Below are 18,875 nucleotides of genomic sequence, written 5' to 3' on the forward strand. Positions count from 1 at the left end.
TGTAAATTGCTGTTAACGTGTGTCTTTATGTTCTGTCTATAACTAGGATGTAATCAGGCGCCCCATGTCTCTCTCTAAAAGCATTTAATAAATGTCTATTAAAGCGCTACAAATGTAAGATAAATTTAGTGGCGCTGCTGTCTCCCTGTACCCAAACGGTAATGATGGATTTATCAACAGGGATTCGCCTTCAGCGCAGTGAGGGAGATTTACTCAACAAATAAGTCGGAAAAGCACCCACCCAAATACAATCATTTATACGGAACCTGATTTCTTTACAGCACCATAGATTCAAGGGAAAGTACCGCTTATTGCCTTTTCTCTGTATTTTTTTCCGCTTTTTCTTTTTTTTTTTTCCTTTTTTTTCCCCTTTTTAATCTTCCGTCCTCCTTTTATTTTCCCCCTTTTTAACATAATCAGTGGAGCTGGGAGCGTGTGTCTGTCTCTGTTTTGGGAGTGTTTGCCTGCCTATTGCTAGTGGAAGCCCACAGACTCGATCAAACCGGATCAATGCCTGATTTCTCTGCTTCACACCCCCTCACTCCCCCTTTACTTCTTTCCTTCAACCCCCAAAATGTCGACGATATGTGTATTTGGTACCAAAAGTCGTCGAGTTTCGGGCTTCAAGATGGATGGTGCCGGGGGGGGGAGCCGCTGGTGGAGGCGCACCGCCGCGGGGAGATGCTGCCCACCTCTGCCGAAATTTCCCTCTCCTTTTTCTTAGTCCTTGCTTTGATCCCTACCCATTACCGTGTATGCGAATAAAAGGAGTGAACTCAGAAGGAACCACCATTCATTGTTGGATTCGAGCACTGTAAAAAAAATTACTGAAATGCGGCCACATAGGGCCCTTCAGATTATTTCCCTTTCCTAGAAAGTATCTCCTAACCTCACGTTTCTCCCTCCTCCCCCGGTCTTATCCCCCCCTTGACCACATCTTTCTGCGATTCGCCTTGGAAAAAAAAAATGCATGTGCTGATTTGATGGAGTCCTTTAAACAACGGGCGTGCGAGAGCTGTGTTCATTCTGAAACATTAACCCTATTTTCTGAATTTCCTTCCTTTCAAATAGCTGCTTGTATTTTACTATTCTGGATCTCCGATTTAAACATCCACAGTTCTAGGAGCAATATTGGCTTGTTAGCTACATATATATTTTAATTTAATTTAATTTCGGTATTGTACTTAAAATAACAATAAATAAACCCGAGAACTTGTATTTTCCTTTGCGGAGAGTTTTTTATTCTTCTCTAGAAATTTCATTGAGATGTCTCTGTACTTTGTTTGTCAGTTATCTTTGTTCCTCTTAAATAAAGGGCTTTTAAATGGACTTATTGCTCCCAGCGTGGGTTCTTCTCTCTAAATGTTAGAAAATTGTGCCATCTACCCGCTATTCTAAGTACTGTCACACTCGGAGACCTCCAAGGACCTTCCAGCCCCAACTTCAATACGACTGTGTCAAAGGGTGGCTAGTAGCGAGAGGAGAAAGGTTTGCGTGGATTTTACAGATTTCCAGCCTGAATCGCTCTCTGAAGCGCCAAAATGATCTGCAAAGATGCAGTTGGCTTCCTTTGATTGCTGTGTCTGCGGCCCAGGCTGAGACCCCAGCCTTTGCGGGAACTAACGAAGCCTCCCTGCCTTAGCTACATTTCACTTTCTCTCCAGTGCATAGTTTTCGTGCTAATTTTAGACAAGAAAAGTGTGGGTGTGCGGGGAAAGGGGGGAAGGGAGACAGTGACTCTTCTGTCGTTTTATTTTTTTCTTAAAAAAAAAAAAGAAAAGAAATAGATATTTATAGCCATGGCCTCTAATGATGAAAATACATTGTTGTTAATTGGAAAAAAAAAAAAAAAAGTTAGCTTTTTGAGGTTGGTTCTGGCTGATTAGCTACGGATGCTGCTGGCTGAGTTTCCAAGCAAGGGATGGGGAAAACAGAAATGTATATAAACTTTACAGGCCTTTTCATCTCCACCCAAGTAGTTTGCACAGTAACCCAGTTCTACCCCCGGAGCCGGACTGCAACATTAGCGTTTGGGTTTGAAATTAGATTTCGAAATCTCGCTTGTTCGTGGGTAAATGGAAATAGTCGGGTAGGTGTATGATTCTTTTTTTTTTTTTTTCCTAGAAAAATAAATTCAGAAGCGCCTTCTAAATGAGTTAAAACGGATTAACAGTGCCCAAGTTTATGATGTAGTTACACGTCTTCGAAATTATTTTTGCCCCCCTTAGGAGTATTAGGAGGGAATTGTGAGTGTCGGCTGAGTATTTATGGGTGGGGGAAAAAACTGCGATACGCTTTATGACTTTTATGACTTGTTTCACACTGTTCAAGAAATGGTGTTTTAAGCAACGTACAATTAAAACTGTATTGCTCTTTGGATAAATTCCAAGAAACTCCAGCATCAATTAGTTTAGATGCATGGATACTTGTTGCTAAAAGGAAAAAAAAAAATCCACCTGTAAAAACGGCCAGGCAAGGACAGCTCTGCTCCAGATGTAATTTTTTTAAGTCCCTGCTATATAGACCAGACAGGCTGCACAGAGTCGCTTCTCCGATTTCTCATTCTACATTTATTCCTGTCGGAATATGCAGGCATCACAGAATCATTTTCTCTCCTCTTCGCCGCGTTCCCCCCGTTTGTTCCCTTTCGGGCTATTCGGCCAGCCTCGCGGTTTGATGTTTTCTCTCTCTCTTTTTTTTTTTTTTATTGATCCCGTTTGATTCTTCCCAGTGTCTTTTTAACTATTACTGTGAATATTTCCATTTGACAGACGTCAGGCTTAAAACTTTATCCTTCGCTACCTACGCACTACCGCCCTGCCCCATTCAGCCACCCTTAATTCCAAGGGTTCGGGATAATCCCAATTTGAAAGCGGCTTCAGCAGCCGCCCCCTTCCCTTGATCACGGACAGTTCCGTCACGTTAACTGCCATCTCCCCCCACCCTGTGTTTTTCCCCCCTTGCCCCAGAGCCCTCCCCAGCCCGCTGTCCCCCACGGAACCGCGTTTCGGTGCCCACGCTGCGGCCGCTGGGCTCGGCTCAGCCCTGGCCCCCGGAGCCCCCCCAGCGGCCCCCGGCCGGTGGCTGGAGCCCACGGGCCGGCCTGAAAAATCTTCTTTTTTTTTTTTTTCCGGAGAAAGTCGTCCCCGGTTGTGGATGTAATGGAGTCCACTGGCAGGTTTTTCCTTCCTCCAGAATCTAATCTCAGCCAACAAGTTTCTGCCTTAACTCCTGCGACATTACTAATTAACGACCCCTGGAAATTAACTGTACGCTGACCTAAAATTTCCTCCTCTCGGCTGGCGGTTACACTGAGCCTTAAAAAGAAACTTAAAAAAATAAAAATAAATCACGAAATAAAAATAATGGTAAAACCTCTGGGAGAAACATATGCGAACTGGCTTGCGGGAGCAGCCTTAGGAGGGACATTTGACGTCCAGGCTGCTTTTACAACGGCTCCGACTGAAGCTCAGAGAAGGAGGCAGAGGAAGGGCTGCCATCCAGCAAACTTTGCTGGACTTTATTCATCTACAACCCGATCTTTGCCTCCCTGAAGCCAACGGCGAGCTTGTACAATAGGAGGCAGGTCAGAGCACATCCCGCTGCCCATGTGTCTGCTGAAGCCCGGGCAGAACCGCTACCTTCCTGTGCTGCCTTCTGAAACAATTGTTTTTATTATGATCCCCGCCTGATAGACACCCCCTCCCCGCTCGTATTTTGCGCTTCCTATTCCCTTTATAGGAGGATGATTCATTTTGCACTGTCACTGTTTCCAGTTTTGTGGGTTTACTGATGTCTTAGTTCAAAAAAAAAAAAAAAAAAAAAAGAGAAGAAGTACACTATTCCTACCCCAAAGGTCTCATTAGCCTCCGCTGACTGCTTTTAAGCCAGCAGCTCACTCTGTCTCTCCTCCAGCTGAATTTGGCCAACCCCTTCATTTTCTCAGCCTTTATTTCGACGCTTCCCTCCGCACGGTCCGGCCGGGGGAGCCCAGCCGCCCCCAGCCCCAGCAGCCCGGCCGCGCCGTGCCGTGCCCCCTGCCGGCTTCCCCCCCGCAGAACGGGGGTTCCCGGCCTCTTGCAGCCCCCGGGAAAAGCCGGGGCTCCCCCTGACCCCCCCGGGGTCCCCCCCGGCCTCCCGGAGCCCCCGCAGCCTCGGAGCCCGAAAGCAGCGGCCGCTCCGTGCAGCTGCCGCCCAGCTCTTGCGGGGCTTCCTTTGCCCTTATTCTCGTGCTCGGTGTTATTATTATTATGAAACGCGATATTCAGCTCGGTCCCTGTTTGTCCTCGCCACCAGCGTGTTTCAGAGCGATTATCTCATATCTTTCCTCCCGAAGTAAGCTATCCCTCAGCCCTGGGTCAGGCATTGATCTCCCTGCAATGTAACAAACGGCCGGGTTAATTTTCCCTCATTACCATTTCCATAGCTCAGGCTCCACACACAGGACGGAGCCCTGAGCCCGAGCCCCGGCTGCCTCCGTGTGCGGCTCCCAGGCGGGCAACCCCCTCGCAGACAGACGGACAGACCCCCAAGACAGACGGACAGACAAACAGACAGACAGGCAGAACCCCGTGTGCCATGCCCGCTCCCCAGCCCCTGGCAGCCCCGCTCCGGGCACCACCACCTCCTCTGCTCCCTTTCTCTCCTGCGTGTCACCTTGCCTGACCCCCCCATCCTTGTACGGATTTGGAGTTTTCTTTGGGGTCGTATTATTTTTTAAATGTTGATCTGCTCGCTGTAAATCAGAAGGATTTTTTTTTTGCTCACCCCGTTTACTTCTTAATCTTTTTTTTTTTTTTTTTCTTCCTTGAGTCTTTTCATTCACTGGTTGCAAAAGAAAAGGGGGGTTGGTCAACACCAAAATGGCAAAGTTCAGCTTGGAAAAAAAAAAAAAAAAAAAAAACCCTCCAGCTACCTACAAAGGGGCTCAGGGCTTTGTAATGGCAGAAAGAAACAAAAATGAAAAGAAAATTGCAGTTGAGGCTAAAGTGTGAGAGTGTGTTTGTGTGTATGTATATCTGTGTGTATTTTTAAAGGTTTCTTTGAACTGCCTTTGTGCTGACTAGGCAAAGCTCCTTGCCAATGCTAGTCACGGTTTAAGGAACTTTGAGTTAACCTCTTATATCGAATGAATCTTTTCATTTGGAAACCAATAAATCTCAATCTCTAGCCACCTTTTGTAGAACAGACTGGGGTTTACCAAGGCAAGGCTGAAGCTTATAATAAAGAAGAGATAAAGTTTGCCAAAGTTTTTTTTTTTTTTTTTCCTCCCCTTCTTCTTCCTCTTCTTCTCTTGTAAATAAAAGTTTTGAAGATGGCAGCATTTGGAAGCAATCCGGAGAAGGACTTGGATCTATGCATTGTTTCACAGTAAGCCTATTTACTTAAATAGAGTCTTCAGGGATTCAAACACGAAAATGATTTATAGTTTTCCAACAAGTCATTATTTTGGTCAGTTGTTGAGGGTGGGGTTGTGGTAAAGGAGGGGGGGTCCATACAGTCTAATAATCAATGTGTGTCTATGGAAAGTGAAAAGGGAGGGGTTGGGAGGGGAGTGTTCCTCAGATAAGTAGGGTTAACACTATAAACATTACAGACAATTGAGTTTTCCCATCTGAGCGGGAGTTTGGGAGAAAAGGGGTCTTCACATTTATCAGGCATTGAAGAGAGTGTGCGGGGGTGAACGAGAGAGAGGGGAAAACATTTCTCAAATCAGCTTCGAGTCACTCCTTTGGTTTCTAACTTGCACTTTGGCATATTGGGTATAATTTCTTTGAAGTACTTTGAAATCCAGCATCGCGTCTAATCTCTGGATGGGAGATGAGACCACAAGAATCAATGTTTTGATTTATTTTTCAGTACTTATTTCCTGTGTAGTCTCCCTCGCTCGGTCGCCCTCTCTCTGATTATGCCATATTTATACGTGTGTATACATTATATACATATTATACGTATAATGCCCCTGTAGACATCTTTTAAAAAATCATTTGCAATTTTTCTTTGACAGAGGCGCAGTTCACTTTTCAACCCCTCTCTTTATCCTGTTTTATTTCAAGACGCTGTCTTCTTTCCTTCTCCAAATTGTTCCCATCCAGGAGTTATTAATTACTCTTACAAGGCGGGAGATTCTTAACTAATAACAAAGTTGTAAATTACCACCTTCCCTCAAATATTTCTCATTTGTCAACCCTGATTGATTTGATTAATATTCCACCGGCTGAGATCATTTCAAGTTGCACTATATAATCAGCAGCACCAGGCTGCTCAGCAGAGCTTCTGCTTTTGGAGAAGATTTCTCTGCAGCCTCTAAGCCGAGGTGAATTGTCCATTTGCTCCAGGGGAGGTAAAAGCGGACCTATCGCTAGAAGGACTTTAAGGCACCGAGTCCGAAAATGGTGTCGGGAAATGAAACGAGCCAAGCGTGTCCGTTTGTTAAAAAATAATAATGATAACAAAAAGAGAGGCAAATCCGAAAAAGGGGGGGAAAGGGGAAAGAAACGAATGGTACCCCCCCATGTAAGCCTGGAAGAAAAGCCCTGGCAGCCCTGCTTGTGGGGCTGCTTTCAGCGCTCGCTGAACTCTCCCACAGTGCCTCCTCGCCTTGCGCCCGCGCTGTCACGTTGCCTGGAATGAAACCCCAGCACCTCGATTTCTGTTTTGCTCGTGGCCTCAGACGCACAGAAATGATAACAGCGCGTAAATTAACCCCTTGAAATGCTAGACAATAAACTTGGCTCCAGCCCTCCCCTCCCTCCGCCGCGAGTGGGGCTGCAGTGGTGGTTCCAAACCATCATCTTGCCTTCATTCGGAGGCTGTAAATAACGGCAAGCATCCTTTTTTTTTTTTCTGCTCTTAAGGGAAAAAAAAAAAATAGAAAAAGTCAGCTTTCTGCCCAGGGCCAGAGCCGCACCTACGCCCACGCTGCGCATATGCGCAGCCTGCACCTCGGGACGTAGCGGCACCTATGTATATGTGCTATAGGCACCTATGTGTATGTGCTATAGGCGCCTATATATGTGTGCTATAGGGGGAAGAGGCTGGATTAAAAGATGACCCCTGCCCGCCCGAGCTGGGGCGTTGGATGCCGGCTGCTGTCCTTGCGAGCCATCGATAGACTGGCCCTCCGCCACCACTTGAGTTTTTAATCTTAATTATATTAAGTGAAGTACCGGGCTGCCGTGGAATTGAACATGATGCATGACGGCTGCCTGGTAAGCGATCGATTGTGACTATCGCCTTTCTCCCCTCTATCGATATTCACAATCCGCCTTATCTGCGGCCGGGGAAGGCAGCGCCGGTTTGGGTGGAAATGTAAAAATGAGAGACGCGAGTGAAATAACATTCCGCCCAGTCACCTGCAATTCAATATGCACACAAGAGACGCCGATGTATATGAGACGATTTTAATTATGATTAGAAGACGCACTCGGAGCGAGAGAATGGATTTGGAGGGAGGGGTGGGGGAGGGGGCCGGAGGAGCATTAATGAAATCTTTCCCCGCGCTGCTGAAAGAAACAAGTGGTTGGTGCCGCCGAGGTGATTTGTCACCCGGCTCCGAAGGGGGGGGGGGAGAACCGAGCTGAGCATCGGGACGTTCCCCCCCCCGCGCCAAGCGCCTGCCGCGCCGTGCCGTGCCGTGCCGTGCCGTGCGCGCCCCGCCGCGCCGTGCCACGCCGTGCGCTCCGTGCCGTGCCGTGCCGTGCCGAGCTGTGCCGAGCCGTGCCGAGCCGTGCCGAGCCGTGCCGAGCCGTGCCGAGCCGAGCCGTGCCGTGCCGTGCCGTGCCTCCTGCCTAACAGGCGGTTCCCAGACCACGCCTTTGCCGAGCGCTCCCCCCGGTGCGCCCCCCTCCATCCCTCCCCGTTTCTCCCCGGAGCAGCGGCGCGGCCGAGAGCCGGGACGTGCGGCATCAGAGCCGAGCAGCGCCGTGCTTAGGCCCTAAGTAGATTGTATTTGTGCACATGAAACCTTTTGTCTCGGCCTGCGGATCGCCTGCCTTTTCAAACACAGCCGAGAAACAGTTCAGGGTCACTGACAATTTCCAGCCCCGGTGGCAAGGAGGGTGTAGGGGGGGGACGACAGGCGGAGGTGACCCCCGGCCAGCCGCCTCCCGGCCGGTTGTCCCCTCGCCTCTGGGTCGCATTTGGAGCCGGAGAGGAGGCGGGGGGCAAGGAGGGGGCTCGGCCCGGGGTGGGGGGGCAGCGGGGTGGGATTGGGCGGGATGCGCTGGGAACCCCCCTTGCAGGGCCGGGCTGCGGGCAGGGCTGGCGGCAGGACCCTCCCCGCGGCCCCCTCCCCGCAGCCCCCGCTGCGGGCAGCCCCCACTGGGCGGCCCCGGCCCTGCTGCCCCGGCCGGAGCCCGCCCGCAGCCCCCCCAGCCCCGCGGCGCGGCTCTGCAGGAGCCGGCTATTTTTCTCAGGATGTGACTTCCAAGTGGCATAATCTGTAGGAGTGTGAATCTGTTCGCGTTATGTTTGTCCCTTTCGGTATTTCTACAGGCTCTTTTTTTTTTTTTTTCCCCTTTATTTCTTTTCTTCCTTTTTTTTTTTTCCCCTCTCTCTTTTTTTTCGGTATAAATTAACTCCGACTGAAACCACCAGATTGTTCCGAGGAGACTACCTCCCTAATGACTTCATCTCCAAAAGTTGACTGACACTCTAGCGAACTGCCAACACCTGTTTCCCAGCACCCAGACTCCAGAACCCACCAGACCTCGTAAATTTAGCTTCTCTCTTCTCCCCCCCCCCCAACTTATTAGATGACGTGAATATTTAAAGGGAAGGGGGAGGGGAGGGGGAGATGGAACTAGGTCACATTTTAAACTTTTTATTTTTCGTCTCCTCCCGAACGAGATCTGGAGATAAAAGGGCCGTGCCCCAGGGGGCTGTGGGGCAGGGGGCTGCCCGCGGGTCCTGAGCTCCCTGGGCGGGATATGGGGGCAGAGCTCAGCCCTGGCCCCAGCCCTTTGCTCCCTGGAGGATGCTCCGGGGCTCGGGCCTTTGGTCTCACCTGGGCGGCCGCGATGCTCCGCATCACCTCGAGCCACACACCTCCTCCTCTGCCCACTCTGGGCCTGATCCTGCCTCTCTTCGGGGGTCATGCCAGGCCGGGCCGAGGAGATAGGGACGGGGCGGGGAAAACGAGCCATGCCAGGAGTGGTGCGGAGCCCCAGGACGGATGGGGATAAATCGCAGCCGAGGCCCGCGGGACTGCAGCCCGTGGGTGCCGGGACCGATGCCCCGGGCTCTCCGCCCAGCTCACGGTCGGGGGCAGGACGGCCCCCCGGGCCTCAAGGGCACTGCCCGGCCCCGTCATCCCCCGCCCGCACTTCCCAGATTTCAGAAGAAATAAATAACCGAACAAAATCATGATGACAAACGTTTTATCAAAGGGTGAGGGGGAATTTTTCTTATTCTCAGCTTTGCCGGGGGAGGCCGCGGAGTGAAGGGGCCGAGCGGCTGCCCGGGGCCAAACCTCCCCATCCCTCCCCTCTCTGGGCAGATGGCCTCGGGGGGACACCCCCTATGCACCCCGGCTCCCAAACCACCCACCCTGCCCCGGGTGCCACCGGGCCCAGCGCTGGAGGAGGGCGAGGAAAACCCCACAGCCCCCTGGAGTATCTCTGCGGGATGCTCCTTAATCCCAGGAAAATCCCCAGCTCCCTCTTCATCCCCGCTCACACCCCGGGAGGAGCCGGCCCGCTGTCCCCCGCACCCAGGGCACCCTCTTTGCGTGTCTGGGGAGTGGGGACCCCTCTGGGTTTGGCTCCAGCCCAGCACCCTCGCAGCTGTCTCCATCCCGAGTGGAAAGCCCCGGGAGATTCCCCTTCCCCCCCCCGCCCCCCCCCCCCCCCACAAAGTTTGAAGTTTTCTTCTCTAGGAAAGAGCCTACTGAAATGAATAGGCTGTAAACATAATTAATAGGTGGAATATGCAAAACGTTTGCGGTGTTTAAATGGCTCATGGCAGATCCGCGTGTCTGAGCGAGATACTGAGATGTTGCAAGAGCTGGATATTAATGGGTAGGGTTTACGTAGCTTTAAAAAAATGAAACCAGGTTTTCTTTTTCTCACTTCTCGCTCTCCCTCTCTCTAATCCAGGAATCATTAGCAACCCCCTCTGGCTACATGTTTTGCATCAGTGAAACATTATGACATAGTTGTAATACAAACTCCGCTGACTTGCTCTGCATCTTGTGGTAGGAAGTGCAATAGCAATAAAAGCATTTTTAAAAAAGACTCCGGGCATTAAGTTGTCTACCAGAAACACTCCTTTCTGAACCAAAAAGCAAAAGGGCAGGACGGGCAGGGGGAACGAGGCAACTTCTCAGTCCGTGGGAGCTGCCGCCCGCACCGGGCAGTGGCAATTTCTTCCCGATGATTTTCCCCCTCCTGTTTTTCCCTTTTTTGCACAATTCTGGCTCAGGGTTCTGCTGCTTCCTCCCCTTGCCCCCGCACTGCCCCTTCGCACCCCCGGCTCTCAACAAAACGGGAGCGGGGACGTTATCTCCCCGTAATATTAACTGTCAAAAGCAGCCTTTGCTCAATTATCTCTCTTCCACCTGTCGCAGCTGTTGGGTTATATTGTTCCCGGTACAAATTCTCGCTGGAATTAAAAAATAGAGCGATTTTTTTCTCTCCTCTTCTGCCTTCTTTGAAAGAGTCCAATTGTGCTAACGCCGGGCGGGGGCCCGGCCGCTGCGCGTTTGTACTTTCCCCATCACTCATTAACTAATATTCGCTACTTTCTGGTAAAGTCAAATGGCTCTTAATAGCCCTTTATATTCTCGGAATAACATGTGGATGCTCTTAATCAATACTTAATAGCACGTTTCATGCTAAACACCCGCCATGTGTGACGGTGGGCAGGCATCCTCTGCAAACAGGAGGGCGAAGCGGACCCAGGAGAAATTCGCCCTCAGTTGCCACCCGCACCCAGCGCTGGGCTTTGGCTGCTCCTTCGCCCCTTTCCTCCCAGCCAGTGCCGCTGCCCGTGCCCCAGGGGGGTTCCCCGATCCCCGACCCCCGGATCCCCGCTCCCCGCCTGCCTGCGAGCGGCCGCGCACGGACCCGCGGGGCGCCGGGCGGCTCCTGGCCCTGTTCCTAGCCTGGAGGGTCTCTTCCTTTCCCTTTCCCCTTCCTTTATTTCCTTTTTTTTTTTTTTTTCATTTTTAAATAATTTTCAATTGAGTCCTCGTAGGGCTCAAACTGTTTTCGAGACTTCATGTTTTCATCTTCTTTCTTACCTTTGTTTATTCGCTGCTTTTTATTCCTTTTATCGATACTAGAATTTCGAAGTGTATCAGCTAAGGCTCGTGTATTTTTCCAGCTTTACCCCCCCCCCAAAAAAAAAAAAACACAAAGAGATTAAAAATATAAAAGGATTCAGGGAAATGTCACAGTTATGCGTTTTCCTTGTAGCTAAAGAAATGACTCTGCCTGCTAAGGGCCATTTTGATCAACAGAAACAAAGTAGTTAAATCCTATATATTTTTTGTTCGTGCAGAAATTACGGCAGTGCGTCTGTGTCATCACCGGCGGAAAGCGATCCTTCGGTTTTTCTCTTTTGAACCGAACCTAGAAGCCTGTTGTAGCTGTTTGTGTTACAGGACACTTTCGAGGTCAACCCCCCCCCCCCCCCCCCCCCGAAAGTTTAGGCACGAGAACAAAATAAAATAAAATAAGAGAAAGGAAGAAAAGAGGGGAAAAAATGGTGTTGCAGGGCGGGCGAGAAAAGCCGTGTGTCCTTTTTTACAGCTCCCGCGGAAGGCCGCAGCGTGGGTCACCCCGGGGCCCGGTGCAAGCCGAGCCGCCGCTTTTGCCCTTCCCGCGGGCGGCTCCGCAGGTGCGGCGGGGGGCGCGGAGCTCTCCGCGGCTGCAGTGCCCCCGTGCGCAGCGAGGTGGCGCTCGGCGGCGGGCGCCGCGCCGCAGCCCCGGGGCGGTGGAGGCGCGGAGCGGCAGCGCAGCGCTGCGCGGCCGCGGAGCCGCCTCCTCCGAGCATGGCTCCAAGGACCAAAACTGACCTCTCTGTATTTTTATTATTTTTATTATTGTTATTGTTGTTATTGTTATTGTTATTATTATTATTATTATTATTATTATTATTTATCGTTAAAAATCCCGGCTGGAGGCGGCGACGAATGCACCTCGCGAAAGGCAGCTGGATGTTCACCATCTTTCCGCAGCCGCGGGTTTTCCGCGCAGCCCGCACCCGCACCTTTGGCCTCGTACCCCTTTTTTCGGCTGTGGAGCGCAGCCGGGCCCGGGCAGCTCCCTCCCGGGGCGAAGCCGGGCACCTCTGCGCTTTTTTTGCATTATTTTAGAAGGCGAGCCATCACGCCCACGGCATTAAGTGAAAGCAAATGCACGGGAACAACCTGTGTAGTTTGTTTAAAATAATTCCTCCTCTCCCACTGTTTTGCCCCCTGAAAGCGCACTGCTTCGGCTGCGGATTTATTAATAACCGCGTGTTGTTGGCAGTAGTTTGGGATCAAAATACACTACGAAAACCTGAACACGCAGGCAGAAAAACTCCTACAAAGGTGAATTCCCAGCATCGCAAGCAAATCCAAGCTAGCCAGTTTTCATGTGGTTGAAGTTCCTGAACGCTTTGGCGAATGCTCTCCTTTCGGGTTGCATTTCTGTGATTTGGGATTTTATTTACTGTTTCAACGTCTCTAAGGCAGGAAAAAAAATAATAAAAAAGATCTCTTATGGGTCTGTTCTTTCCCTGCAATACCTGCGTCATCTTGCAACCTTCTCCAAAATGAAAAAAAAAAAAAAAGCCTTTCACGGAATATGAAAAAACACTCAGTGAGCTAAGGGAGAGAGATCTTTTCCTGTTTTGCTTTGCTCTGTTTTGTTTTGTTTTCCACATTTTAAACAGCCGCGGTAGGGGTGCGAGGAGGAAGCGGAGAGAGTTATTTACTGCTCGGTGCTAACTTCCACCTCTGGTGTGGGCAGCGCCTGTAGGATGCCTCCTCAGTGCGTGCGTTTCATCTCTGTCCTCCTCTTCCTCTGTCCCCTGACACTTTCTCACCTGCTCTGTAACTTTTGGAGCCTCGTGTGTTGATTTTTTTTTTCTTATTGTTTTTAATCTCCGCGTTAGGCATACAGGTTCCCAACGCAGGTCAGGTCATTAGGAATGTTAACGTCGAGACAAAGAATTATAAACACGATCTCCAAGTCTCTCTCAATTCATTTCTTCAACCGTTTTATTCGGTTTAAGTGATGAAAAGTGACAGTTCTGAAATAGACAGCTTTTAAAAGTAATGAAGTCAGATGACGCTTTAACCTGTCGATTGCTATAAATCAACTTTGAAAAAGATGAATGAACAATATTATTTGCTGGCTTAACTAGGAGTTAATACAGTGTCGCATTAGGAGCTGCAGGGAGCCGAGCCGGAGTTGGGTGCTGCAGCCCTGTCTCCAAGCCTTGTCCCCAAGCCTGTCCCCGATGCACCACCCCACCCCCCCACCCCCAAAACAAAAAACAAAACCAAAACCCCCACACCAACAAAAACCTACGCTAAAGCAGCAGATACTCCACGCTGCCCGGAAACCAGTGTCATTTTCACTGCTTTTATTACGGATCCTCTAAGGGAAAAAGAGGTATTTAAACGATCCCCAACATCCAGCTGGGAAAGGGAGGCATCTGCTATTTTCCTTCTTCATTTCTAGAGGCCTTCTGAGCACAAGTCTCGCCGCATTACTATTTTTTAAGGCCAGACCGATCCGACCGCTGACCCCACGTCCGCCAGGCACTGCACGCAGGAACAGTTTCAAAATAAATATGGGCCATTTCCTCTCTTTTACCTGATTAATTTATTACCTGCGTGCAAATAGGCACGGTGTGAGGGGAAAAAAATAGGCAGGAGGAAAAACAGAAGAGGAAACGGTCGATCCTTTTCGGGGAAAAAAAAAAAGCCAATCTGTGCTGGCGGAGGCTCTCTCCTTGCAAGCGCTCGGAGCGGGCTGGACATCGCTGCTCCCTTCCCTGCGCCTGCAACCCGAAAATATAGCAAAGGAAGTAATTAATGCTCCTTTCTAATGAATTATTAGGAATGAATTAACGACGGTGATTACACGTGCCGGGGGGTTCGCTCCCGCAGGCTCGCCCTGTGCCCTCCTCGAGTCCCGCTCCCGGCTGCGGGGGGCGCGGAGGCCCCGTCCCGCTGCGGCCGGGGACGGGACGTGGCTGCCCCGAGGAGGTTCCGTGGCTCCTTGGGAAGTGGGGACACCGCCTGGCTATCCCAAAGAGGTTTTTTTTTTTTTTTTTTGAGGTTGGAAAATAAGTTTAAAAAGAGATGCGATAAGGAAAAGAAACGACGGGAACTGCGTCTGTAACACAGGGCCGGGATTTTTTTTTCTCCTTATTTTATTTACTTTAATTAATTTATTTTTTCCCCCCGAAAACCGAGGAAATCGAAGGGCTTGCCTTCAGTCGTTCCCCAGCCCTGTTAACTTCTCCTGGAGTTGCCAGTGCCCTTTTTGTCCCGGGATAGTCGGGGGCGAGCTGCAGCCGGGCGGTGGGAGCGGGTGTGCGGGGCACGGCCTCGCCCCCCGGCCGGGGACACCTTGTGTCCGGTCTCCTTCTCTAACGTGCTATCGATTTTAGGATCCTCGGAGCCCTCACCCCCGAGAAGTCGAGAGAGAAGTTTGTCTGCTGCTTGAAAGGTGACCTTTGGGGAAGTTTCCACACTTTCTCTTTTTAGCGCTCAAGGACTCCATGTGAAGTTCCTTGGCTGACTACGCTCTCTCCAAAGCTGAACCTGTCTTCCTGTCTTTCTGCTTCCACTGCTCTTCTCAAGTCCCCTTATCCTTGAAAAGATTGAGACGCAAATACGTTTTCTCCCTTTTTTAAAAACAATTGATCCCTCTGCATGACGCTCTTCCTCTCTCGAAAAATAATCACCTCTCTTTAGAGAGGAGCTTGGGAGAAAGGCAAAACACTTCCATACCTGTTGCAAGCCCCAAAGTGCAGTTTCCCCACTCATTTCCCGTACCAGCCCCCCCTCTTACCCCCCACAGTCCCGCAGCGTAAAACTCCAGCCGGTGGCTGGAGGCTGCCGCTGCCTCCCAGGCTCTGCCCGACGAGTCCCAGCCGGGGGGGCCCGGGTCGTGCTCGCCCCCCCGTGCCCTGTGTTTTTCCAGGCTCTGCGGGGAGATTTCCCCCATTTAAAAAAAAAAAAATATATATATTTTTTTTTTCCACGGAAGATGCAGAGGCAGCTGCGGGCGAAGATTTATTTCTACGGCAGGAGTGTGCGGGGGCGACCTCGGCCCCGTTTCCCTTGCCCCCCAACCTCTCCTCTCAGCAGCCCCTATAGGTGCCCCCCTCCTGCGCCAGGTCCCCTGCCCCTGCCCGCTTCAAGGTGCCCGGCCCCGGGGGAAAGGCCACAGGAGGAAACTTTCCCCTCTATGATTGTGTTACTTTTGGCTGAACGTGTAATGAAAATCCTCGGAAAATGTTACACAACACGAGGACAGCCTTTTGGAGCAAAGTTTCCAGAAAAGCCTGCCCGCTTCCCTGGGGGTGATGCTGGGGGCGCATCCTCCGCGGTTCCCCCGTTCCCCGCCCGGGGCGCATCCGAAACGTGAGCCCCAAAATACCACCACCCGTCCGCGGCCGCAGACCTCTCCCTCGCCATTACAGTGTTACAAAAAGCATTTAAATTAATCAGGGCGCTCCCCATGGCTGCTAATTAGGCTGGGAGGGAAGCGAAGGGAGGGCTGGCCGGGGCCGCCGGGCAGCGCGGCAGCTGGATTTACGCACCGGGAGGCGCACACGGGTTGTGCCCCCCCTCCCCTCTGCGCCCCAAATCGGGGCTGGGGAGGTGCTGGGGGTCGGTGCTGAGCCCCCGGGGCGGGCACCTTACTCTGGCGGTGCTGCTCGCAGGAGCGGAGGAATGAGCGGGGAGGCACTGGGGGATACTGGGGGGGCACACAGGACGCCCCGCTTCCCCCGAGCTGTCGCGGGGATCATGCGCTTAGCGAGGGCATTGCAGATTGGGGTGGGAGGGGGGGCGTTGCCCTGCCCTGCCCTGCCCTCCCCCCCCAAATCCAACTCCACCAGGAGCCGAAGCGTGGCTTGATTTCATTTCATTTTATTTTAATTGCCCAGATCTCGCGATAAGGCAAACTGGCGAGAGCTGCCTCGCTTCCCCCCCCCCCCCCCCCCACCCCCCGACCAAAGTTGTGATGAAAAAGCAGAATAAACGAGTCTCCCCCACCTCGTCACCACCCGCTGCCGTGGCAGCATCTCGCTCCGTAGGAGTCGGGGCCTAGGGGAGGGGGGGGCAGGGAGGTCGCCCCTAAAGCTGCAGCCGAAATCACTCGGAGGGGGTGATGGAAAGAAGCAGAGAGCCCCCAGCAGAGCTCTCCCTAAGTCAGGAGCTGGGCATGGCAAGGTTTAAAATCCCCCCCTGCCCCACTCCCCCAGGCTCCAACTCTCCCATTCCCAGCCAGCCACCTTTCTCCTCTCCCCTACCACGTTGTTATTATTATTATTATTATTATTATTATTATTATATTATTATTATGGCACTCCGGTGCTGCCAAGCGGCACAGCAACAGGAGTATACGTCTTGCTATTTTTTTTTTTTTTTGGGGGGGGGGGAGGCATGGAAAAAGGAGGGGCTCCCGGGCGAGGCGGGCTCAGGTGAAGCAGCGCAGCCGGAGGGAGCCGCAGCCCCGCGCCGCCCGCAGCTGCCGCCCGCTCCCCCGCACCGCAGCGCCGGTGGCTCCGCGCTGCGCCGGGTGGGTGGGTGGGAAGCGGTGCGGGGGGGGAGGGTTCGGCGAGCCGTCCAATTTTCCCGTGAAAGAAAAGAAAATAATCAGGGGGGAGAGGGACTGTGGTGAATTGGTGTGAAGGAAGTGGGATTATTGCCTTAATTTTGGACAATGATAAGCGAATGAGGTAAAAACAAAACTCGCTTCATTATATACAACAAAATGTAATTTATACCCAGGGATGCCTGTCCACTGAGATTTACATCATTTGCTGATAGCGATCACACTTATTACTTTTCTTCAAAGACTTTTTTTTCCCCCTAAAAAAAAAAAAAAAAAAAGAGGGCATTTGTGCTAAATTGCCCAATGCTAGTGTGATAACTGTCAAAAGTTTGACATCAAAGGGAACTAATATTATTCAGTTACCAGAGGAGCTGTCTGTCCAAATAAGAATATCTTAATTACTGAATCACAACGGTAGAAAAGGGAACAGATCTGAAAAGGAGAGGGGCTGTGGAGGAGGGGGGGAGCTTTCAGTCTGTTCCTTTTTCATGAACCATCTATATTAGGCCACTGTGCGATTCTTAATCATGTTTAGTGGTTTATACCCTTTCTCTCTCCCCACCGGTCCTCTGAACTTTATAACTATATGTAAACACGTTGTCAGTTTGAAAATAATCTTCTCTGGGTTCTTGTTAGAAGAAATTTCAATCTTCTTCAGTTCTAGATTAGGCAGTCTAGTTTTCTCTATCAGTGAATGGACTGGGGTTTCTTGGACAATAATGTGCCAATTGTTGATGGTTTGTGACCCATAAAATGTGAGGGTGACTATTCTGGCTTTGGTATGTAATTATGCAAAACACTTTCTATAAAGGCTTGCCATCTGATCTAATGACAGTCCCTGCGGTCTATTTCAAAAAGGGAGGGTCTCTATATACAGCTCCTGAGAGAAAGAAAAGTAACATTTTGTTTTAATACAAGTTTTATGGGAAAAAATGGATAAATACAGAAACATCTGAACACATAGGCAGGCGTTTTCAGGGCAATTTAAACTAATGACGCGTTATTTTAATAAGTTAATCATAGCAACACCACGGATCTATTGCATAGGGGTAAGGGCAAGTTATGGGAAATCCCTGTACAAAAAAATTACCCTCGGCTCCCGAGCACCTTGGCAGGAAGGGGAGGTGGACCTCGGGTCCCCAGCAGCCCGGCGGGCTGCGTTCCCCCGTTAGAGGGTGCGGAGCAAGGCGGGATGCTGCCCCGGCAAGGCTGTGCCAATGAGCCAGGCACTGGGAAGGACACCTCCCATGCCATTAACCAGAGGCTATTTCACCTGAGATCTCAACGCCAACAAATTAAACTAAAATAACCACGACAGGCGTAGCCAGCTCTCCAAAGAGTCTGGGGAAAAGGGGTTTCTTCTAAACAGGTGAACGGGAAGGCACGAAGGAGATATGTAAGAACCCTTAAAGAAAAGAGAAAAAAGTTAGAAGTGGTGCAGTTTTTTTATCTCCCCCCTCCTTTTTCCCCCCTTTTGCTTTCTTGAAGGGAGGACGCTAAAGGGCTTCGGCTGCTTTGGTTGCTACCAAGTGACATTGGTGCTACGTCACGGGACAAAACATAAACACTGCTGCCAATTTAAATTGATGTATAAAGATTAATGGGAGATGAAGCATACTAACAACCTGGATTATAATGGCAGGAATAGTTATTATTTCTCCAGAGCACATACATGTATCCAGACAGCCATAGGGAGCACACGCTCCTCGCTCGAATTTTCTCTCTCCACATAGGCATGATGTGTGTCCACCGTGACATGTTTAATTCCCCCGTGGACTAAACTAATACGATTAAAAAAAAAAAAAAAGAAAGAAAAAGAAAGAAAGGCTGATTAAAAGGGAGAATCAACAAAATATCAACATGCCACAGAAAGGAAGGAAGAATAGATAATTAGAAGCAAAAGAGGAGCAGGTAATTGTGATCTGAAATTAAATATGATGTTTAAGACGTCTCCTTTGTACTGCAGTGAAGATTTCAGATTCATACACATAATAAACACTCAGGTTGTCATCTGGAGGTGCAAATCTGAAAGATATTCCAACAAATGAAGTGCTGGCAGAGAGAGGTATAAAGAGATCTCCGCCT

This window comes from Cygnus atratus, chromosome 11 (assembly GCF_013377495.2).
Source record: "Cygnus atratus isolate AKBS03 ecotype Queensland, Australia chromosome 11, CAtr_DNAZoo_HiC_assembly, whole genome shotgun sequence".
Classification (NCBI taxonomy): domain Eukaryota; kingdom Metazoa; phylum Chordata; class Aves; order Anseriformes; family Anatidae; genus Cygnus; species Cygnus atratus.